Source organism: Anomalospiza imberbis, chromosome 1 (assembly GCF_031753505.1).
Source record: "Anomalospiza imberbis isolate Cuckoo-Finch-1a 21T00152 chromosome 1, ASM3175350v1, whole genome shotgun sequence".
In the NCBI taxonomy this organism is placed as follows: domain Eukaryota; kingdom Metazoa; phylum Chordata; class Aves; order Passeriformes; family Viduidae; genus Anomalospiza; species Anomalospiza imberbis.
In genome coordinates this window covers 42,908,920-42,933,461 of record NC_089681.1, presented here as the reverse complement: position 1 = coordinate 42,933,461, position 24,542 = coordinate 42,908,920, and the positions used below count along the sequence as shown (strand labels likewise).

The 24,542-nt window shown below is 41.9% G+C and overlaps 1 long non-coding RNA gene across 1 annotated transcript; it reads left to right on the top strand.

The window, feature by feature from the left end:
• Positions 1 to 1,213: 1,213 nt before the first annotated feature.
• LOC137473652 (uncharacterized) lies at positions 1,214 to 8,915 on the top strand. The gene is made up of 2 exons (XR_010998910.1): positions 1,214 to 1,832; positions 7,889 to 8,915. It is a non-coding gene; the product is annotated as an uncharacterized lncRNA (long non-coding RNA).
• The last annotated feature ends 15,627 nt before the right edge of the window (positions 8,916 to 24,542 follow it).

Sequence of the window (24,542 nt, the reverse complement as noted above, 5' to 3'; positions counted from 1 at the left end):
TAATGCAATAAGCATGGTCTGGACATTCAAGATAAACTCACTCAGAACCCTGCAGTTAGTGGAAAAAAAACATCATTGCAGGCCAATATTGACAGATCTGTGCTAGGCTGGTCTCTGGCAACATTTAAATATTTCACACTTAACTTTTTAAAACAGCTCTTCATATGGGAATTTTGCAATCTTTAAGTGACCTTAAAACACTCATTTATGACAAGTTTCTAATGTGTAGTTTCACCGTTGCTAGATAAACCTACACTTCAGGTTTATTATATTTCAGGTCTGTGTGACAAGTGTACTGGTCATAAGGGATTTGCCTATTCTGAGACCTTTGCCCCCACTATCATACCTGTTTTGGGAACTGGATTGCTGCTAGCAAATATGGGTAAAAAAATTTATTGTACAGTGAGATTCCTCAGGGGAATGATATGCCTGGCTGCCTTACACAGGTTCTGAAAAAGCATTTTGAAATTACACAGCAATAAGATATTAAAGTCACCACATTTAGCTTGCACCCTGAGTCTTCACACAGGGCCAGAGCTAAGGGCATGTCTCCCAGGAGGTCCCAGAGGCATTGGGATGGCTGAAGATACCTGCCTTTAACAGTAGCTTCTAAGAGGCCTCAGTGGGATAATTGACTCCGTCTCCGACATCTTGCCTAAAATATCAGCATGCACTCTTCAGAGGTCTTCTTGTGAAGGAGGGAGATTTTAATGAGCAGGCAGCATCAAGTCAGGCCACTTTCTCCTGGGGTTTTGTGTAACTGTTGCCAGCTTCAGCCAGAGAAGTGTGTAATGAACCTGGAGGTGAAGAGCTGCATGACCTGGTCCTCTCCTGCAGCTTCCCCTCTGAGCAGGGCAGAGAGGCACACATGCACCTCCTTGGAGGGGACAGGGAGAAAGGTCCCACTCTGCCATCCACTGCAAAGTGCCCAAGCTGCAGCCACTCCTCCTCCCAAGCCCAGTGATGCTGTCATTCCCCATTCCAAGGCCAGTGGACTTTTATCACATCATTTTCCAATCTGGAAATCAGGCTCTTGGGAGATCAGGCAAATGTGCAAAGATACTGGATACTGGACAACAGCACAGAAGATGCAGGGGGCAAAGCAGTGGGTGGGAAGTGCTTGGCCATTGTGTGTTTTGCCCTTCTTGTCCCCTTGTCTGATGCTGCTGTTTTTTTTCTACTTTTCAGTACGCTTCCAAATATTTGTTTTGTGAATAACAGCAGATGCACAGTTATACTTATTTTCAGAGGTGATTACTTTAAAAACCCAAACTGAGCATTGAAAACTTAAAAAGCTTTAATTTAGCCATTTATATAGATAATGTTTTTCAAAGAAATTATCTCCTTGAAAGAAATGCTTTCTTTGTGACAATAATGCTGTCATATAGGAGGGCACATTTACAACTCAGGCACGAGTAGAAAGAAGCATTTCTTGTACTGCTCAAACCAAAACACAATCATAGTTTTTAAAAAGGAATAAGCCACTTTCTCCTCTAATCCATTAATCTGTGTAACACTAGTCCTGTAATTTCATCTGGTTTCTTACTATCCCAAAACACTCAAAGTGTCAGCTTAGGAAGACACATTTTAAAAAAACCAAGTCATCAGGTCACATGGGAGGTGGGCCTTTCAGATGACAGGTTTAGCCTCTACCTGTAACTAATCAGCTGTCCCCCAGCTGATGAGATAAGGCTAACAAGCGGCTTACTTAATGGAGGGAGCCTGCTCTGGCTGAAGAGACTGGGTCATGTTGAGGATAAGGGTCTGTTATGCAAAACTGGGTGATTTGCTTGTTATCTAGGTGATGGTAGAGAGCTGGGAGGAGTCAGGTGGTAAGATCTGGCTTACCTATTTTACCTGGATTTACGTTATTCTTGTGATTGATTTAGTCCCTTTGGGAAGAGTCTCGGAAATCATTGCCTGTACTCAGTTCAGCTAGCTGGTCTGCCAGCCTGCCCAAGGGAAACAGGGGGCTGAGGAGATACTTGCTAAGTGGAAAATATTCAGCCGATACAAAGATTATTACAGTAATCTTTGTTGACCTGTGTGAAGATTTGATTGTTGTATGTGCCCATTGCCTTTTAACAGCAATTATGTGATTTCATAGGGTGTTTTATCTATATTTCTGCCCTTGAACTATGTTGCTACGTAAATGCTAATGGGGAATGTAGAGAGTTTACCATCATGCAGTGCAGAGCTCTGTATAGGATAGGCAATGCCTAAAACTAGGCAGTGTGTTAACCTCTTCTGTGGGAGTTCTAATTCACTAGTGAAAGCATCTGCACCATCAGGGACTTCAAATCTTGCTAGAGCTTCCCTTAAAGCCTTGCAGTACCAGGTGCTGCACACAAATTGGTTTGGTAGCTCCCTCCAACCAAGTTCTTGCCATCTGTCATTGCACTGCTCAAATGGATCTCTTAATCTGGCACTGTGAATGCTCAAATCTATAGAGAGGCTTATGCAGACACACTCCCCTCTTTGTAGTCCAGGCAAAGATCCAAAAAAATAGAGATCTGGGTTCCAGGGTGTAAATCAGGCGGAACTTCAATGGCACAAAACTGCTTTGGCATCTTTTACTTTTATTTGCCATCAAAACTCTTCTGCAGCGTGTAAGGGTTCAGTACTGTGTTTCTCTTTCAGTTAAAAGCTAAAAAATGCCTGGAGGCCAGCTCTGTTCCCTGTCAATGAATGCCTGCACTACACTAGATGGCACTGCTTAATACTCACGTTTTTCTCTTGTCTCTGCTATGCTGGTTCCCTGGTTCTGGAGCATCCTGTAGCTGCAACTTCATCAGTGCTCTGTGGTTGCTGGCAACGGGCTCAGTTGCACAGAGGCATTAGGAGCAGACACATAACAAGGCAGTAGTAATAGTCATCAGAAACACATTCAAAGTTTGTCTCTTTAGCCTAATAAATGGGTAAAGCAGAGTTTTTTAGAGATTACACACAAATTAAGACTAAGTTCTGATGTTACCTTTGACTCTTGCTAACATGTTTCATCTCCTTTTCTCTTGTGACTGGAATAAAAAGCAGTGGTAGAATTGCTGCAGACATCAGGCATCTTACAAAGCCAGAAATCTGAGTGATAATGCAGCTGTTATATGCTGATCACTAAACATGGGAAGAGGACAAGCTATAGAGAAACAAATCTCTGCTCTCATCAATAGTCCATCGATTTAGAAATAAACAGCTTTGTTTCTGCTTTCAGAATAGTGTTCAGCTCATTCAGAAGCTTGGTTCTCGCAAGGAGAGGTTGATCACAATTTAGAAGTGCTGTTGAATAGCCCAATGTTGTGCCCTTTGCTCACTAATAGATTGCTGAATACATCTAAAATGTGAAAGCATAAAGTCCCACCAGTGTTTCATGTACTTTTTGAAAAAGTCAAACAAGCATTTGCTTACAAAAGTCAAACATCAAATGTCATGTATAGTGTATGGCTTTTGCATAATTTCAAAATGTGTTGTAACAGCAATGACTAGTTGAAGGACTGATCTCCTCCAACAGTAAGCAGAAAGCTAAGTGCCTTAAACCTTTGTTAGATACTTTGAAATCATCTGGGCCTAGAATATTAAAAATTGACTAAAGTTGTGTAGAATACAAGTAACTTTTGAAGTTGGGTAAAGTTTTATAAAAGGGCAAATGGGATAGGATAGGATAGGAAAAGCAGAGGATTGTAGTCACTGTAGATTGGCCACTCTGATGCTAGTTCCTAGAAAGAACACACATAAAAGGGCTGGCTAAGCAGTGGTGGGAATTGCAAAGAAACAAATAACAGCCTGTGGATGTGCCAGGCCACTTTCCTTTCTCTGACACTGAAATGGGCCTTTTAGCTGGGGTGAAACATTAGAAACATCCTGCTGTTTTAATGATGTTTCATTTAGTTTTTGACTTAGACAGTAGAAGTGGAAATTAAACTTGAAGGTGACTCCAGGTGGGAGAGCTTGCAAGTGCTCAGGAGGGTTATTTAGAATTTAAATATCTGGGAAAATGATTAAAAATACTGGGTGAGATTCAATAAAGATAAATAAGATGCAATGCATTTGTTAGTTGATTGTTCCTCCCCAGTAGAGAAAGAAAAATAATTGGTTAGGTAGCATTTTCTCAGTAAAGGGTCTTGGGAGTAAACTAGTCATAAATCATAGCTGTGCTGTTTCCCGCAGTCTCCCTGAATCTCATGAGAGTGGGAGATACAGGCAGAAATTTAGATTGCAAAACACATGGAAAGATCCTTTTTTCACCCATCATTGATCAAGCCTCAGCTGTAGCACTGTGACTGATTTTGGATATTATACTTTAAGAGCAATGTGGCACACTTGGAGAACGTCCAGAGGAGAATAACATGTTCTCCTTAGTAAAGAACATAACCTACAAATAAAAGATTTCTAAAAAACTTGCTCAGATGAGGGATGAAAATTCCTTTTCTCCCTTTCCCAGATTTATCAGAGTTTTCAAGAATATAGAGACTGTTTCAGAGAGGAAGAGGCTCTCTCCAAATATGATGCAAGATGCAAGAAATTTTGATGCAAGAAATTTTGGGGTTATACATGAGAAAAATCTCACAGGTATACTTATTCCTGCCTTGAAACAGTGAGAGTCAACAAGTCTCTACTAAAGTAGTCCCTTTCTGCCCTGCTTTTCTGTTACAATAATTCATAGTAATTAATACTAACCATTTTGTTTAAAGGATACAGCTGTGCCACTCCAGATCCTGGATTTGGCAAGCTGACAAGGCTGATGCTGTATTTTTGGACTCTAACCTTGAATTTTATTGGTGTCCAAAGAGTGTTATCTTTTATTTTCCTCTCTAAAGCCATGCTGAATTGCTCATTTGAAATAAAAAAACATGGATGTGACTGTGCTTTCAAGGCTTCTTCAGTGAAATGTTATACATACTTCTTTTTTTGCAGTCATAACCCAGATTACAAAATAAAATGAAAGTAAGAAAACAATACTTCAAATAAGGTCATTTACATGTTGGATTTTTTCCCAGTGATTCATTAAGTAGTAGGTGTAGACTAAGCCTTTTAGCATGGCTACAAACTGAGCCCTACACCAGGTTTATGATCAAAACCTAAGTTAAGCTTTCTGGAATTCTCCATCCAGGCTTAAAAATTGGAGTCCCCTCTTGGGCAATCACCTTAGGTGCAGGAGAAATTGCTGAGGAGGGAAAGGGAGGTTGGAAGGCATGTGGCTTAGCTCAAGAAGAATGAAAAGCAGACAAAAAATGTCATGTTTCTTAATCATAACATGGCAAAGGAGATAAAACAAGAAGATATCTTGGGTTAAGTCAGGAAACGTTTTCATCCTTTTAATTTCAGCAAACAAAAGACTTTCTTGTAATATAGTCTCTGATTAAGGTGTTGATATTTTTGAAACATTAGTTTTCAGTGATACAATTAAACTAAAGAAAAATTGGGCATTAATATGTCCATATGTCTGAGGGGTTTGCAAACTAGAGCTTTAGTAAGAGGTATGAGTGAATACATTAGAAGTCTTGTGTTAGGAAATTGACTCATTCTGTTTGCAAATGTTACTTCAGTCACAGATTACGGGATATGGAATTTATGCACAGTGTCAAATACAGCAATGGAAAGAATGTTTTTCTGTAGGGCACAGGACAGAAGCCTGATAAACGTTAACTTGAAGCTCAGGTACAAATAAATTTTAACTCCACATAAGAGAAGTTTTACAGGTAGAGTTAAAAATGTATGCTTCAACTAGAATTAAGTACCACTTTACACAATAAATTGAGACTTATAGCTGAGTTCTATTTGAAGATGGTAGGAATATACACATGAAATGAAAACTCTCAATGGAAACCGCAATTCCCCAAAAAGGTAATGATAATAAGGAAATATTTTCCCTTCTTGTCACTGTCCTTCATTTCTGTACAAATAGATGATTGCAGCATGGGTAGCAAGGAGGATGGAGCGGGTACCTCTTGGGTGGTTTAGATGGGTCCTTTCTTTCCTCTGCTTACCTTGTCCCTTGCTCTTTGGTCTCTTGGTCGCCTTTACATGAGTGCCCCATCTTGGTGTTTGTCACGTCAGGGAAGGGTTGGGATGGAAAACAGGGCAGCTGATGCTGGCCACAGCAACTGCCAAAGAGCCCTTCAGCCTATAACCTCCCTGTTATTCTCAATCCTGTTAGATGTTTACCTACTTAAATACATCTTCAAAATCTCTCTCTAAATGACTTACAGGTGTAAATCCCATTGGAAATCAATCGCAATTTTTTTTTCACTCTGTGATCATTATACTTTTCAAATCCCACTCATAGCTTTAGCATATGTACCGAAAGATAATGCTCACCTGAGTTTCTTATGGCCTGTATTTTCTGTTACAAGACATCTATTTTTGGAGTTACTTCCATCTCAACTCACCAAGGTAACTGTGATGAAGAATGAGTGCTGTTTTGATTGAAACTCTGTGAAACAAACTTTGAGAGATTTTGCATTTTTTTTCTTGATATTAATATGCTTCTAAGAAGGACTCACCTCCTGTTATCCAGCAAATGCTCGTTCCTGATTGCATGGAAGCTGTTATGCCTCAAAAAAGCACGGTCAGAGTTAAAGCCCTAAATGCTGAGGTGCTACAATTAGGCAATGCTTATTCTTCCTTGCACCTCAAATTGGTTTTGTTACAGAATCATAAAATTATGCAGGTTGGAAAATATCTTTAAGGTCATCGAGTCCAACTGTTGCAGACATGCACAACAATCATACACATGTATGCATGTAACTCAAAATGGATGTTGAAAATTTGTGATTGAAAAATCTAGGCTCTCCTCTGAATTGACATAAATTATGTGAAACACTTTTCCTGAAACCAGCTTTAATGATGAAAATATTGCTTGTTTTTTGTGCAAAGGTATATGTGTTTTACTTAGAACAATGCCCAAAGTTAACTAATTATTTCACTTTGCAGCTAGTAAATGATCTTGTCTCAGTAATGAGGTCTTCTTAATCCTGCATGTTTCACATAGGCAGCAAGGACAACAAGGTCGTACAGAAGAAGCATGCTTTAAAGGTTTTCTATTTCCTAAAAAGGATGATTTTGAAAAAGCTGCTTGTACCAGGTAAAATTTTGTGGACTATTTCCTACTATTTCCTTCCTTTAATGCTTTTACCGTTCTGTCTGTGGGTTCTATGATTTGCTTGGATTTTTTTTTCATACTGAAAAGTAGTGTTTTCTGACTTTTTTAGTCACAGGACTATCAGTAAACAACTATGTGAAATCAGTAGGGTTTTGATTTTATCCCCAAGGTCAGTGAACAAAACAGGTTTGCTTTAAATGATAAAGCCATAAGGTACAAAGCTAGCTACCTTTATAGATGAGGATGCAGGAAGACAACACTGGCCTTGTCCTGCAGACTCTACTTACATATTTTCTGAAAATTAAAAAGGAAAGAAAAGTTAAAGCAGGATCTCACAGCCAAATGAGATCACTTTCAATGTGCAAAGGGATTTGTATCTTATTTTTTTAAAAAGTGATACCTCATTCACCATCTGAATCTGTTTCAGTGTTGGCTGTTAAGAGAGTGTGGTAAGAGGGTAGTGGTTTTGGCTAGGTACATTCACAAACCCAAAGGCATGCACAAAATGAAAACTAGGTATCACAAATCCTTCTCAGGCCCTCACTGCCCACAGCTGCACATTCCCCAAATCCTTCCTCCAAATGTATATACAAAAAGTTGGCATGCACATGCATAACATGTCTGAGTGCAGATGGTTCTTGTGGTCTAAATGGTGCTTCCCCCCCCAGTTTTCTTCCTTTGTTTCTACATGCATGTGGATGTGGAGTAGAGAGGGAGGCAGAACACGTAATGAGCATCTCATGTTTGTTAACTGTGGAAATAGAATTCTCCTTAATATTTTATTCCATTCAGAACCTCTCATTTGGTATTTTAAGTGTCCCAGCAGCTTGCACAGGATAGAAAAAATGCCATACAGACGAGCCAGGCTAGGCCACACTAGATCAGCTTGAGAAGTACATGCTGCCATGTGGGAGCCACCACCAAGCCCAGCAGTGAGGTGGCCTGAGGGACTGCTCATCCCCAAGCCCTCTCTGCACGGCTGGTAATGCATTCCAAGATGGCTCCTGTGCTAGGTATTTTCTTCATAAAGTAAAGAACAGCCTCTGTTTGAAAGAGAAAGCTTCAAACCTCAGTAACATCCCTGTCAGTGCTGATTGTGCAGCAAAACCTACATAATTCCAGTGAACAAGTGAGAAATCAATTCATTGTTCTGCAAATCACTGAGACCATGTCCCAGCGAGTTTGTGACTGCTCTTTGGTGGGTGGTGGCCTGGTTTTTGTTGCAATGTCTCTGGCTGCACACACTGCAAGCAGTCTCCTCTGAAGTGAGGAAAGTATGTATTTGTCATGGGCAAACCACAAATTAATTTAATAAAAAACCTAATAATATGGTTTCAACTACTAAAACACTCGCATGTTGCATATACCTACAGTATCTCCAGGAAACCAGTGCAAGAGGGCAATTTGCTGCAAACTGTATTGGTGAGCAGAAGCTAATAAGTACCACTGGCCACAAAGGTTCACCTCATGCTGCCTGGCTGCTTTCACTCTCATCATGAAATGCAGCAAGTTTATCCAAATGTGGGAATTTTGTAAGGGGAAGAGGAGGAACAGTCAAGGCTGCTTATGGATCAGACCTTCCACAGTCACAGTCTGTGTTCACATAGCAAATGGCACTGAATTATTCAAACCTTTCTGGAGCTGAACTCACTGGGATCCTGCTGGATATTAGCAGTACTGAAGTGGTTCCTGTTTTGTGAAATGGAAGGGAAAAGGGGAGGGGAAGGATGCTGCCTGTAAACTATAACACATTTTGCAAACATTCCTGTTAGCTTCCAAAATTCTGGACCTTGATTTGAATAGCAGCCTGAGAGGTCATTTTACAGGCACAGAAATGAGTGTTATTGAAGTACTGAAGCATTAATACAAGTAACCTCTCCAGTCCTTCTACTAATCCATCATAGCTAGAACAAGCATCCAGAGTATTCCTATTCTCACCTTGCCTTTCAGCTTTCAGCAATATTCATATCTGTTTTGAAAATTTCTACATGTCTAGGGTCCTCTTGGGAACCTTGGACCAAGAATTCCCTATGGCTAGAAAAATAAAGATGGAGCAAAACACTGCAAATATGAGTCTTGGAGATTTAAAATGTGATTAATTTAGATTTTTATGGATGTCATTAATTAGGTCAGAAAATTCATAACAACCTTTTAGTCTTTCCTAATGCAATAAAACAAAATTAGGGACCTGACCATAAAATCCAACTTCCATACCGAATGGCCAATGAGTATTTAAGGCCTTACTAGAAACCTCTTGCCTGTTGAACTGCCCTCAGCCACGTTTCTCAGCAACTGTCCTTTGTCTCATGCTCAGTACAAGACTGTACTGCACAGAAGCCTCATGAACACACAAAACATGAGCACTTCGCTCAGCAAGTTGCAAACACATCCTGCTCTCTGCTGAGATAAATCTGGGCCATTGAGAAACATTTCCCCAAGGCACATAAATGGATGCAATAGTTATCTGCACCAAAATTATAAGGAGTACATTTTATGAAGCAAATTAAATTTAACTAATTGAAAAACAAGGAGGGCTCAACCTGAGATTTGCCTCTGCACCAGGTTTTCAAACAACTGTTAACTACCATGCAATGCCTATCTGCTCATCCTAGCTTTTTCTGGTGTCCACAGGTAAAGGTGTCAGAAGAAACTCCTCCTGACAAAGCTACTAACAGCCCAATTCAACACTGATATCCAGAGGCTCAAGCTTCGAGGTGGTGATTAAATAAACTTTTAAACACACATGATTATTAACACGTCCACAATTTTAAACCACACATATAAAGTCAATGAGAAATTTTATGCACCTTTTCCACTTCGTAAGTTCGTTTAAAAACAATATGCACAGGAAGAAGCAAGGGGAAAAAAAGGAAAAAAAATGTTCTACAGGGTGTCTGATTACCTTGTACATATGAAACCCAAGAAAATCACCTGGCTCACAAGCAAAGTCACTGACTGCATGCACATAATTCTGGCTAAAAAAATAATATAGACAATATCACAATCTGCAGCCTGTTCAAGGATTGAACAGAACAAGCTTATTTTCATACAATAGACCAGTAACATCCTCTCTTATCATAGAAGCCTTTTTACAAGAACTCAAAAGCAACAGTATTTTCTGCAAGAATATCCTACTCTGCCATAATTTCTGCGTGCTTGATTGGAGCATGGACGGGAACTCCTACCTGCAATAAACCAAAAGCAATAAATGTCCACCCATGAACTGTAGTCATGATTCCACCTCTCCCTGAGGAATATTCCCTCTCAATACCACGTCATCAGAGTGAAGAGGAAAGTACCTTCTTAGCTCTTAGCTCTTGAGTTAGCTAGGACTCAAATGAGACCAGCACTCAAGACCAGAGTAAGCAGCCAAGAATACTTCAGTGGCAAGTCTGGCACATCACGTCTCTCCTGTGGCAATTCCCTGATGATGGATCTCATAGTCACTGTTCTCTGAGAAACAGTGGTCTCAGACAGCAGTTGTAATGGGTAACTAATGCTACATAAAATTTTTTTAGAAGGACTTTGTAAAACAACTGTGTTCCCTAGGAATAGAGTGGTGAAAGGATAAGTTTCAGTACCAGTTTTACCCCATTCCTGTGATTATTCTTATGGATGAAAATCATTGCCTGACATACAGAAAGACTGGGGTACCTTTTCTCTCCACTCTTCTACCAGGAGTGGTAGCCTCCTGATATTCAGCTTAAGACTTCAGGCAGCAAATATTTCAGTCTTTTAGAAATGGAAAAGCTGAAAAAGCATAGAAGAAGAAAAAAAATTCCCTGTCATTGCTGCTCGAGGCAGTAGGATATTACAAAAGAGACCTCAAACTATGAGACTCAATTCCAATTTAAGCAGCACTTCATTTGTACCATAAAGTTTAGCACTAGAAACCTGGTTTGCATAGGCTGACCCCCCGTAGGACGGAGGACTCTTGTCCATGAGGCTGTACTATACAAAATTACTTATGCTTAACTGAACCTTATCTTCTAGACAAGACTGAAGATTCACAGAGATGAATCAGCTCTTTCTTCCAACAATTTTCTGCAACATTAAAAGCATGCCCAATTTTAGCTTTAACTGTCTTTGGCTTCCCATGTTCTGCCAGCCTCATGCCTTCTCTTGCCTTCTCAGCTAGGTTAAACCATTTCAGATTTGTGTTCCTTCTCTGTGAAGGTACTTTTCAGTGATAACATATTACTTCTCAGTCTTCTCTTTGCTAAGCTAAGTAGATGGAGTTCTCAAAATCTGTCACTGCCAGGCATTTCCTCCAGCTTTCAAAGCATTTCTCCAGGTTCCATCTTTGTCCTTTTCACTTCTGAACTTCTGTTTGTTTCCTTCATTTTCATTTTTAAAGTACCAGCAGGAGAATGACCTGTACTATTTCAGTAATAGTGGTCCCAATGCCCTATTTAATGGTAAAATCCATTTTCCTTATAATCTGGCAGTTCATACACAGTGTCCACAACCAAGGCAGGGCACTGGGAGCTCCTGTTACCTTGTCTGTTTCTTAGAACCCTCACATCTTCTTGCATGCTGCTGTTTCATAAGATGTGACTGTCCATCCTGTAAGTATGAACCCTATTCCTTTGCTCTGGGTATGAAACTTATATTTTAATGTGCATTTTAATGCACATGGTGTTCATTGCAATCATGCATCAAAAATCAAGGAAATTTCTGTAATACTTCAAACTCAATGAAGAAAACGTAAAGCTTAATTTTAAGAGCTATAATTATTCTCCAATCTGTTGACTTTATTAGCTCTAAATATCAAATAAACTTAAAAATCTCTCATTTTTTTTTACTTTCAGGACATTGGATTTCTATTTTTCAACTCGAATATTAAAACTGTAGTTTGGTAACTTTGCAAGCAAATTACAGAATGAAGTGTTCAGGCAGCAAACAAAAAGAGAAAAATATATTTGAAGATAATTAACAACATTAATAAGTGAATAACAGATGATAGAATAATTTATGGTTTCAGTACAAAAGGGCCTCTATTAGAACTAAATCCCTTTGAGGAGGGAAGAGAAAAAAGGCTACATGCTGTAATCAAGAAAGTAACCACCAGTAGCATAATCATTGCAAGAATCTGATCTTAATAACCTACACTTACTTGGAAATTTTGTCCATGTACAGAAAAGACGTGACTGCAAACTAATAAAACAACTATAGTCAAAGGCTGTTTATACTTTGTGATAAAGCTCAGTGAAAATCTTTGCCTTCAGAGACCGTATGTATATTGAATTCCAGGTAAAATTCCCAATGCAATTGATCAAAAGATCCTTGTCTTCAGTGAATGTGATTCTGATTAGTATCTGTAAAATCTGAGCTTCTAGTTAGATCAACGATTTCCCTGGTAAAAACCAGGAATTAAAGGAGAGCACTGCTTCCTAAGAAGGTGAACAACAATGCTGGGGAAGAGCACAAGAGATCCCAGTACTTCCTGGAAAGCTAAACTCTCCCTGTGTTTCCTCAGAGGCGACTTCAAGTCACTGCACGCCCATACTCAGGCATATCTCAGGGATCTCATCTAAACAGGGTAAGGAAAAGCAGCCTGCCACACAAAGACCTCCAGTGAAACAGCAAGTGGGAAGAAAGAGGGGAAAAAAGAAGAGCCAGATCCTGCCAACCTGTGCAGGCATCCATAGTTGTGATTACATAAGCTGGCCCATTGACTTCATAAAGGTGGCAGTCCATCGTGTTTACTGGCAAGACTGGAGCCTTGGGGTAAACACCCTGGGGGTGAAGGGATCCATTTGGGTTCTGCCCACAAAATGTCTCAGCACCTGGCTGGAGAGACTTGTAGGACACTAAAAGAAATCAATTAATAATCATTCTGTTCTGTACAATAAACCTACAAGTTAAATACTGTGCCTGAAACAAGCTGCACTGTATTGTCCCTGGTCTACGTTCAGTGCAGAGGAGAGGAAATGCCACCCCATACAGGCTTCTTGGACAAGGACTTGGCACTCACTTGATCAGTCATTTGTGTCCCAGGTTAGAAAGGAACTCCTGACTGACTTCTTCCTGTGTGAGGAGAAGGGATAGAGCAGGACACAGGGCAGCCTTTGGTGTGTCCCTGCCATCCTGTACAGCCCCAGCCTGCTATATTGGATGTCAAGATTGAAGTAGCTGCACTAACCTTGGGCCATCTAAATGCAAATTTCTCATTCCAAAAAAAAACATCCTCCAAGCCAATTGATAAAACAGAAGCACCAAAAGCAGCTTTAACCTATAGGGAATCCAATCCCAGTTAAAAACAGGCTCAAGTAAAGTGGCTGCTGAGTCCATCAGAATGCATATTGGTAAAACTTGAGTTTTTTATCCTAGCAAAGTCTTCATTTTATGTCTCTGCTAATTCTGTAGCCTGCAAATTCCTAGAACCAGAAATGTCCTAACAAGCGTTTCTGCCCATCATGAAATGCACTTATTACCTCTACATGGAAAAGTAATTTGGTCTTCTGATTTTCAGCAATGATTTCTGTGTGAAGTATGGTGACCCTTATCAGAAACTGGCAGGGGTTTATATATGCTAAAATTAATCAGTGATTCCTTTCTTCAAGGCAGGACATATCATTCTTCTAGCTGGATTAATTTTTTTTTTTCTAAACTAATGCAAAAAAAATAGTTTAGTATCCTTTGAAGCATAGTTGTACTAACCAGAAATATTGTCAGCCTGATTTTATGTTTCAGACATAGTCCTACATAGTGGACTGTGAATAGAAATATTGTGGGTCGGGGCTCTGTACAGTGTAAGAAGCAGATCCTCCAGTCAGGTCATGGTGCTCTGTGTTACAATAATGCAGAGGAACAGTGAAGTGTGTGCAGCTTATCCTATGAGGAGTTTTCAGTCCTGGAGAATCTCCAGGAGACATGAGGCCATTGTTGGATTCATGCTAATCTGCACCCACTCCCCGAGGTGAGGCACTGCTGTGGAAACACAAGTATTTCCAGTCTGAACCGTGGTTGGTATGACTGGAGTCATTTTTGTGTCATGGGCAGGTGGCAGCAGCTGGACAAGGGTCTACTAAAAGGCAGAAGGTGAAGAATTGAGGAAGGCTCTGAGGGTTCAGAAAGCCCTGGCTACTGCCCCACACACGGCTTTTTCTTGACCATCCCAGAGTATCTGTGCAGGAAGTTAAACCATTTCAGCTAATTTTGATATTTGAAGCTGAGATTTATTTTCAGGTTAAGTTCACCTTTCACAGATGACATTCCATTGGAACCTTCCTTGGGTTGCCACTGGTGAACTATGGCTCCAGAGATGAGTAACATGTCCGTGAAATCAGTTGCCCAAAGGCTCTGATCTAAAGTCTATTTTTCAGGTGGAACCAGGAGGAACCAGTGGAAGCATTTCAACTGGAGCAGAGAGCAGAAGTCTCTTCCGCTAGAAGATGTTGAAAAGAAGCAGAATTGCTGGCATCCTTGCAATTCCCACATCACATAGACAGGAAAAGCGCCATCAATGCAGGCCTTCTCCTGGATCAGCTTCAGGCTCTTTCCCACCCTTCCACCTGCACCGCTAACAGCAGCAGTGATTGATCCAGCCAAGCCAGCGCCGAGGCTCCAGAACCGCGCAGCTTTAAAGCCGAGCAGTGTTACACACCGTCAGGAAAAGCCACATCAGTGGCGCTCATTTAATGAGGTGCTCCTAACAGCCTGCGAGCGAGCGGGATGTGCTGTAATTACAGGAGGGCAGCGGAGTGCTGCGGCTGCCCCCGACAGCTCTGCTCCCCTGGAAGAGCAGAGCTGGCAGCTCAGGAATGAGAGCAGCAGAGCTGGAGACAGCTTTCCTGGCAGCTGGCCCGCCTTCACAATGCTCTCACCCAGACCCTGCTGGTGCACAGGAGCTTTCTGAACAATATGAGAAAGCCCAAGGCAAGAGGCAAACAAATTTTTCTTCTCTTTGGGAGAAAACAGGACACTCTGGTAATTTAATTTGCCAGGCTCTGCTGTAGTATGATGGTGCAGATGAGAGGATGCAGTCACATATTCTAGGGCAGCCTACTTTCATATTGAAGCACTGGGAGGTTTCTTACACAAACAATGGCTTTAACAAATGTATCTTAGTCCTGCCTAATCAAAAGGTAGTAATTATTAAATATAGCTTACAAGGTTTGGGGTTTTTTATTCTTAATACTAGAAAAACAGATTCAGTTTTTGAAACGAATAGAAAGATCACTTCTCTCCAGACCTGAGATAACAGAGATCTTGTTTTATTAACTCAGAAATAATGGGGAGCAAAGCATTGCTGAAGCAAACAGAAGGACTGAGAACTCTTGCTTGTTTTAAAGGTTTTCAATTCAGACCACTTATGAGTGGGTCCTACTGATCTCAGTGGAAGTTATTTGTCCATAAAAAGGAGAGCACTATTTTCAGAAGATTGTACTCTTTAAATGCATTCCCTCAGCTTCCCAAGGAACAGAGGCAGACAAGGGTCCAGGATATGCCTTTGAACTCCTGGGTATTTTATTTGGTATACACAGCCACAGAGCTGCAGGTAGTTCATTTTGGATCAGGCCTACAATCAACTGGGAAATCTCCTTTTATTGTTGTATGCTCAGATATCACCATGATCCAAGTCCCTGGGCTGATCAGTGTGAATAGCTAGGGAATACATGTATAACCTCTCCTGATTATCATGCAGCTGTACTGTGCAGTAGCTTTCCTCCATTTACTTTCTCATTACCTGTTTAATGTTCCTCTGTCTCTCTCCTTTTGAAAGGAAAATCTTCTTGACCTCAATCAGTGTTTCTTCAAACTCCTTCCTCCCCCTCCTCTACCAAGTCCATGCTTCTTCGTCAGCCTTTAATGCTCATTCAGTAGGGTGGACTGTCCTTGATCACCTGCTGTCACTCTCCCACCCTGTCTTCCCATGTCAGAACATTTCCTATGCCAACATACCAAGCTAATCTTCAATACTGACATCTTACATTCAGGTTAGCAGTGTTCAGCAAGGGCAAGTATTTGCTTTCAGAAGGCAGCCAGAGATGCCAGGATGGTTACTGCCTTCCCTGATTTAATGCCATGAAGTTTTACACTCAGTCTTGCTCTTTGACTTTTGATTTTCTGTTGTAAAAATGAATGTGTGACAAGGAGCATTGGGGGTCATTACCAGGATTTGTCTGATTTGTTTTTTTTTTCCCCTGAGGTAGCTTTTTCTACCTGGGATCTCTGCTTCCCACACAGAGTCATATGAACCATAATGCAGTTGTAGCAGGCAACAGCAGATCCTGTCAGTGGACCTGCACTTTCACAGACAATCAAAGGCAAAAAGAACCTCTCCATTAACACAGAGAAAAGATGTCTGTGTGTGTCTTGCACCACCTCCACAGCAGCAAACACCAAACTTTTGAAAACCAGCTCTGCACTGCAACATGGAGGCTGTGCTGTTGGTAGAGAGAACAGCTTTCCCACTGCCACAGAGGTTTTTGGCAGCTCAAGGGAGTTTTGTAGGTTTTGGATAAGCAATCTTTATAATCCTGAAGAGTATTTTGTGTGTAATGGTGGAGAGCTTGAAAAAAACCAATATATTTGATGCTTGTTCTGTGGCATATGCCTGGAGGGCACTTCCACAAGTCCAGGTGTTGCCTTGGACACCTCCAAAAGCAGCTAAGAAGACATTAAAAAGGTATTAGAATATCAATCAAAAAGAGCATAGGAACACCTGGGCTCACCTTTAAACAATTTCACAGTTTCAGATCCCCACAGCTTGGAGAGGTACAAAACTCCCCACCATAAACACACTTCAACTTTGGTGCTAATAATGAGGACTGTGCCAGCATAAGAGGGGAAAGGAATGGCTTTTCTGGAGGCTGGAAGTGTACATATCTGTAGAGAGCACACAGATGTGCAAAGTGTTTCTCGTCCTCTGTGCTACTCTACAACAGATCCTTTCCTCTTCCAGTAAAGAATCTGTCCAGGTAGTTTCTGACAAGGAAGATGAAAGAATTTAAGCCTCTATATGCCTGAGACTACCAATAGCTAAAGTGCACTTTGGCCACAGTAATTTTGAACTTAAAAATGTGAATGAAGAACTTTTCCTCCTTGATCTCAACATATATGCTCATTTTGCAGTTTGCATTTCCCCCACATTTTGAAAATTCATTCACTAGGCACAGGGGCAGAAGACCCAGATTCAAACAAGAAGACTCTGTGCTTACTGGCAGGTCTTGCTTCAGATTTATAACCTCATTTTTCAGTACAGACCAAACTGAGTTTCACCCTTTGCAATACCCCAGACTTCTCAGCATTTCACAATAGCCACATGTTATTAGAAAAACAAACATCGGCTTGTGTTACTCACTAATTACCCCAGCCCAAAGTTCCTAGCTACCCAGAGCTTCCAATGAACTTGTCATTAACCTCTGAAGTCCCTTTTAAAGCCCACCAGGTCCCCAGCTGCTGGGCTGATTTACTCAGCCCACAGCCAAGGACAGCCAGGAAGGTTAATGGTATTTCTCACTTCCTTCAGCTCTCTTGCTGGCACAGTGGGATCCCCACAGCCTCTCACACCACTTGTTCTTGTGCCAAAACTGCTCTTTAGCTTAACATAAATGGCCCATTTCCCTTCCTGCTACTAACTCTTCTGAATTACTTATGAAGAGCAATAATATAAGCTCTACAGTCTTCTGCTGAGCTAATTACTCTTGAGCGTATTCCCTCACAGGAGAGTGACTGCCCCCAGCCATCACCTTTGACTCTGTTCCAGGCTGGCCATGTCTCTCCTGGCTGAGAGGGACTGGTATAAGCAGCAGGGATGAGATCTCTCCAGAGATTTCTGCAATAGCATTAATAACCCTTGCTCTCTGTAGGAAGTACCCTGCTTAATAGATTTTGTGGTCACCCTTTTTATCTTCACAGCCAACACATCTCCGTGGCTCATTGTCACATTGTGACTAATAAAACCAAGACTTACTCCACCTCTGTCATTCACAGCTGATGAACTCAAAGACATTTCCATGATTAATCCCGAAACACAGACTGTCCCTTTGCTGTTAGATGAATTTCCATTTCTGGTCCTCGTGCTCATGCATTATGCCTAAACACAATATCCCAGCCCTCACCCTGCTGGCAGGCCCCCCAGTCTGATGTCAACGCTGGGCCGCACCAGCTCCTGCCTCGCACTTCTACCAGGGCACAGCAGCGTTAAATCTGATCCCAGAACAACTCCATCATTAATTTCCTTCCTTGCTGATAGCTTTTCCTCCCAGAGCACACAGAGCCACTCCCTCTCTGGAGCCAGGAGAACAACTGGCCCAACAGCTGTGAACCCCAGCATCATACACAACAGCATGAACACAGCATCTCCTGTAGGGGAAAGAATTTGTCAAAGGCCAGACCAGGTGCCCAGATCTCCCCAGCTGGACTCCAAGCCAGACTCTCCACTTGCCCTGTCTGGTGCTGTCAAATGGATCTGGCTCTGCCCACCATGGCCAGACCCTGTGGGCCTGCACCCCACTGCTGGGGCACAGCTCATGCTGTGGTTGTTCCCATCCTCCAGCTTGTCCACCCCTCTGATGGAACCACCAGCCCTTGTTGTGCCCTGGCTGCTCTGTCATGAGCTGGGTGTGTCTCTCCTCAGCTTTGGAATACACATGGCACCAGGAGAGCCTGAGACCAGCTCCGTGCCAACTTCTGCCTCACCTGCCTTCCTTCTTATTGACAGAAGAGAAAGGTATCTCAGCCCCAGTAAATGATTCCCTTGGTTTAAAAGAGTGATTTTCAGTGATACGAGGAATATTTTTTAACCAGCCAAGTGAGACATCTGTAGGGACATCTACCTTTCTAAAGTATCAATTAAATTTTGGGAGAGAGGATAGGTTACTTGTCAGGTAGGCTTTACACTAACTATACAACTTAAAAATTTTGGGTGTAGAGCATTGCCCCTAATTTTTCTGCAGCTTTCTTGCTTTGGTCCATGCTTAGTGGAAGCACAATGCACTGTTAAGTATCACAGTAATTTGTGATAACTGAGTGCAAGTCTTACTCCCTCACTGTTCACAAAGCTGAAAAAAATATTTCTATGCATTTTTGCATTTTGCTTTTTCTAAGCACTGGTGTCTTTCCTTGCTGCATTTAAACTGTCTGGAAGTTCATCTGGCCACTGGGGGTGTGTGTGGGTGGGTGTGTGTGTGTGTCCCTGCACAGTGTGTGTTATTTCAAAGTTGACATGATGACAAAAGCCACTTAAGGATGGCAGCTAATAAGACATCTGCTTTCCCCTTGCTTGCAAGGCAGCAGTCAGATGTGGGCTGGTAACAGGGTGCATTACCTTTAGACTCCAGGTCACTGCTTCGCCTCTGATCCTTGTCAAAAGTGACCACAACTTGTTATCTGTCTGTACATCACTAACCTAAGAAAATGCATTGATGATCTTTCTTTAAGTCCTGTTGACAAATATCTCCACCACAATTAACCAAAGCAGCAAAGACAGACTGGAGTGAGTGGCTTTCTCAGCCTGTGGTGGGAGTCCAGCAGGTCAGTGCCAAGGGAGCTCCAGGCAGGCTCTCTTGCTGCAGACCTCCAGCACCATATTTTGGTGCTCAGGCATGAACCATATTTTGATATAGATAAAAAAAGCAGTAAAACAAAGCAAATTTTCACAGGGTGCAGCTTTTCTGTTGTTTTCTGGAGCACTGCTCATAGAAATCAGTGCCCATTTAATAGAGGATATATTAAGAAAGGGTGGGCTAAAGAAAGGAAACTGTAGGATAAAACACAGTAATTTTCAGGGGCCTTGGAGTCACAGAGTAAAGTGATGGTTCATTGTTTGTCTGCAATGTATGCAGCCCTGGGCTTTGTGCTGATTTTGGCTGGTTTGTGCTGCATCCACACATGTATCATGCCAAAAATGCCAGCCAGCTGTGCTGCATTTGCAATGTAAAACACTATACATTTCATTTTTACTTTTTCTGTGTATTTTAAGATAAGACATAGGTAAGATTTAAGCCAGGAGGAATTTTGTTATTAGCATTGCACAATATCACTGATTAACAGCAATAAAACTAATAAAACAACTATTAATAAATATCAGGTCATCAGCATTAGCCATTTTCACCACATATAATTATCAGTATCTTTTTCAATTTCAGTTTATCACAATTACCATATTATGCATATAGATCACTGGATTTGTTTGAAGTCTGTATGGATGTCAAAATGTAACCAGAATTTAATCCCAGTAAAAGGGCATATTGAAGACCTCCGTTTGTGCTGATTGAATCATATATTAACCCAAGAGAACAGAAGGTCTGACATCACTAGCAGGTAGTTAATGATTATGCTTTCTATTGTCTCCTAATATTATCTTGAAAATGGCCATGTCAGAAGGCCTAGAAATCCCTCAGAACACCTTATGCTTTTTTATTTTCAAGTGTTCTATGGTAGTATATGATCAGAGACAGAGAAATATGAATTAATTAAATTATCTATTAGATATAAAAAACATTAAGGCCAAAATCTGCATTTTTAAAGTCAGTTCTCAGTCAGGCAAATCTCCAAATGCTTTCAGGCTGAGCTGTTGCTGGAGAAATTATTTCAGAGCAAAGCAGGAGCGAGCAGACTGAAATATCCCACCAGTAGCAGACAGATATTTATTTCAAGAAGGTATCCCATGGACTTTGATGAGAAGAGCACAGGAAGAGCCACTAAGGCTTCCCTCTGGACCCCTGCCCTGGCAGGGTCACAGCAGATGATTGGGCAGAGCTTCTAGCAAAGGGCAAGCAGGAGTCTTTCTGCTCTTTCAGTGGTGGGCAAACAGAAGCCTCAAGAAAAAAGGTATCTGAACTCCACCAACCTACATGTGAATGGTATTCAGTCTTACTGGTGCAGAAAGGTTTTATGGCCTTGAAATTCAAAGCTTCAGAATCAATCCATCTTCTTAAAGCAGGGTAGATTTTTAGCTGATAGCACCAGTATGTATGTTTGGGTTTGCAAGACTCTTTAGAAGGTTCAGATGCTGGGTGCCCTTGCTGCAGCAAGTCTCTGCTGGGATGTGGCAGCATGGCAGAAGGATACCCAGGGTGTGGAATAAAGACAGTAGAGAGGCTGGAGGGGCACAGGGCCTGGAGCAGCATGGGCAAGGGAGAGCAAGAAGGCAGGGCCTTTCAGGGAAGAGAAGATGCCAGCACATCCCAATGGCACATCTTTGGCTCAGCCATTTCTACAGAACCTAGGCTGTTATTTAATTGAGGTTCTTTAAAAAATGCACGTCGTTTGATAAAGTAATGACTAATCTTCATTATACTGTGAACATACATCTCTGTGATCATCACAGCAAAAAGCTGCACTTGTATGTCTGCTTATCATTTCTTCTGAAAATCTTAATGGTAAAGAAAGACTTGATTGATGATTAGATTTTTATCATCACATCCCATTTTTGTTTGCACGCAGAAAAAGGGAAAGCCTCACTTTTGAGGGAAAAGGGAAATAAAAGGAAGCACAATAGCTGGGCCATATCTCTGACATTCATGTAATGCAGTATATGTCCTTATGTGACATTTATGTGAGAGAAAAAGAAAAGCATCGATTGAAAAAGGTTACAAGAGTTCTTCAGGCATGAAGTCATCTCCAGGCAGCACAGTCACTGCAGTTTATAAACAGGTTCTGCTCTCACCCACTGCATTCACAGACTTAGGGCACCATTTAACACATTTGCTTGCTGACACTTCTTTAATACCCAGCTTTGATTTTCCTTTCCAACAGTAGCATTAAAGCAGGAAATTAAGTCAGTTGTTGGTTTTAGGAAAGATGTTTCCATCCTCTGCCCTTGCCATCCTGTCTTCCACAGAGGAAAATGGCACTGCCCTGAGGAGCTGAGCATTGGCATGGGGAACTTTGTCTCCAGTTTGCAGGGGAAGTGCATCTGGCACTCAGGTGGGGTCTTCTTCTCATCCCCAGGCATGGCTTTCTATGAAACTGGGAAGTCAGACAGATGGACACAGGATGCAGATGCAGGAAGAAATGGCAAGGTGAGGGTCACCCCTTAAACTCTGTGCCAGTTTTAAGTTTGTAAAGAAGAAAATCCAAAGCCTTCCCTAAAACAATCATTACATGAACATCTATTTCAGTAGCAGTCATTTTGCTTATTGTTTACCTCCGGTTTCTAAGCACTGGGATTGATTCATGGCATTTCTTGAGGTTCCTTTTATTTCCACAGGCGTGGCACCTACAATATTATCTTCATTCAGCTCAGACCTTGTCACCTTGCAAAAAGGTGTGCAGACATCCTCATAGTCACTAGGTTTGGCAGATCTTGCACAGACAAGGTTTCTGAAGATGCAAGTCCATGTACAGTGGCATAACCAAAGAGCTGTGAAAAAAACTGGCAATATATTGATAGAAAATCACAGCAGAGAGGTGGAGGCCTCTCCATTTGCATACCCTTGCTGTGCTGTCTAACTTGTCTGAGGTGGCCTGGGACATCAGGTGGTCCCACTTCATGGCTTGCTGTGGAAAACAGCTGATTTTTAGAGAACACAACACTCCTGAGTGAGGGTGGCCATGTAACAGTGCTGGAGCTGCTCCTGCAGTTTCTTGGTGTTGGCATGAGTTTCCCAAGAGCACAAAAGGTAGGAGTGCAGCTGCCTCCTCTTGACTCCTAGGCATAGTCTGTGCTTGCAGATGAAATGGTCTCTGTCACAAGATATAAAAGATGCATGATAACACTAGCATCTTCCAGCTTATTTAACTGATTATGAGTCTAAAAGAAAGGGTAACCATGTAAACACAGGCTTTTACACGGCACATAGGCAACACAGAGACAACTTACTCCCCCAGGCAGGTAACAATGAATGCATGAAACATTGTGTCATGAAGTTGTCTAAGGTCAATTGGTCCTTAGTGTCTCCCCCAATATTATTTTGCAGAGTGTGATGAAGCATTACTTGACCATAGTGACCACAGGCCTGCCTGCACATGTGGAAGCACTGCCAGCCATAACAGCTTCCACTTCGGACATGTCTTCTGTGCAATTTTATTTGCATGAGAATCTGGAAAAGAAAACTTTTTAACCCTCACATCCAACAGGAAAATAATATACTCTGCAATGTGTAAAGCTGTGTTCAGTCAGTGTCGTACAACATAGCATTTGCTACTGCAGAAAGCAACCCAGGTATTTATTGATGTATTATTTGAACCTAGATGTATTTATAATTTTATTATAAATCTTATTTATTTCCTCTTACAGGGTGCTGGTTTTTCCACAGTCTTGCAAATGCATTCCCATTTCTCTTTTTTTTTTCTTTCATTCCTGAATTGAGCATATCATCTTCCACTTGCTGAAACTAAAGATGTGTAACACTTCTCCTTCGCATGCCCTGGACAGCCTACTCCTGTCTTCTTTAATTCCAAGAATTCTCCTTAAGGAAACACCCAGGTTCCAGGGAAATTCTTTGTGAAACTCGTGATTATGAGTGAGGGTGGCAGGACTGTGTCTAATGACTCACAGGTGCAAAGCTGTACAGCCATGGAAAACTGCTTAAAAGCTGCTTGTGTGCGTGTGTGAGAAAGTCTGAAGCGAAACACTCCTCCGAGCCCGCAATTGAGAAGCTCACGGTGGAACAAAAGCCCGGGGGGATATGCAGGGACCTGCTCCCTCTCCTGGTAACAAGGGCACAGCTTCAGCTCGGTGAACCCTTCCCTTCCCTTCCCTTCCCTTCCCTTCCCTTCCCTTCCCTTCCCTTCCCTTCCCTTCCCTTCCCTTCCCTTCCCTTCCCTTCCCTTCCCTTCCCTTCCCTTCCCTTCCCTTCCCTTCCCTTCCCTTCCCTTCCCTTCCCTTCCCTTCCCTTCCCTTCCCTTCCCTTCCCTTCCCTTCCCTTCCCTTCCCTTCCCTTCCCTTCCCTTCCCTTCCCTTCCCTTCCCCTCTCCCCGGGACCCTCCTAGGGGCTGCCTGGGGAGAGGTGGAGGTAACAAAAGCAGAGATAGAAGAACTGAGGTGCTGAAGAGGCTCCAGGGAAGGGCAATGAAGCTGGTGAAGGTCTGAAGCTCAAGTCCTGTGCCGAGGAGCTGAAGGAACTGGGACTGTTTAGCCTGGAGACCTTATGACTGTCCACAACCACCTGAAAGGAGGCTGTAGCCAAGTGGGAGTTGGTCTCATCTGCCAAATAACAAGCAGCAGGACAAGTAGGAATAGGACAAGGGGAAATGGCTTCAAACTGACAGAGGTTAGGTTTAGATTGGATATTAGGAAGAAATTCTTTACTGTGGGGGCAGTGAGACACTGAACAGGTTTCCCAGAGAAGTTGTGGATGCCCCATCCCTGGAAGTATTCAAGGCCAGGTTGGATGGAGCTTTAAGCAACCTGGTCTAGTGGAAGGTGTCCCTGCCCATGGCAGAGGAGCTGGAACTAGATGATCTTTAAGGCTCTTTCCAACACAAACCATTCTGTGGTTCTATGAATTCTACAAATATGTGACAATCACAACACTACATTCAGAGATTT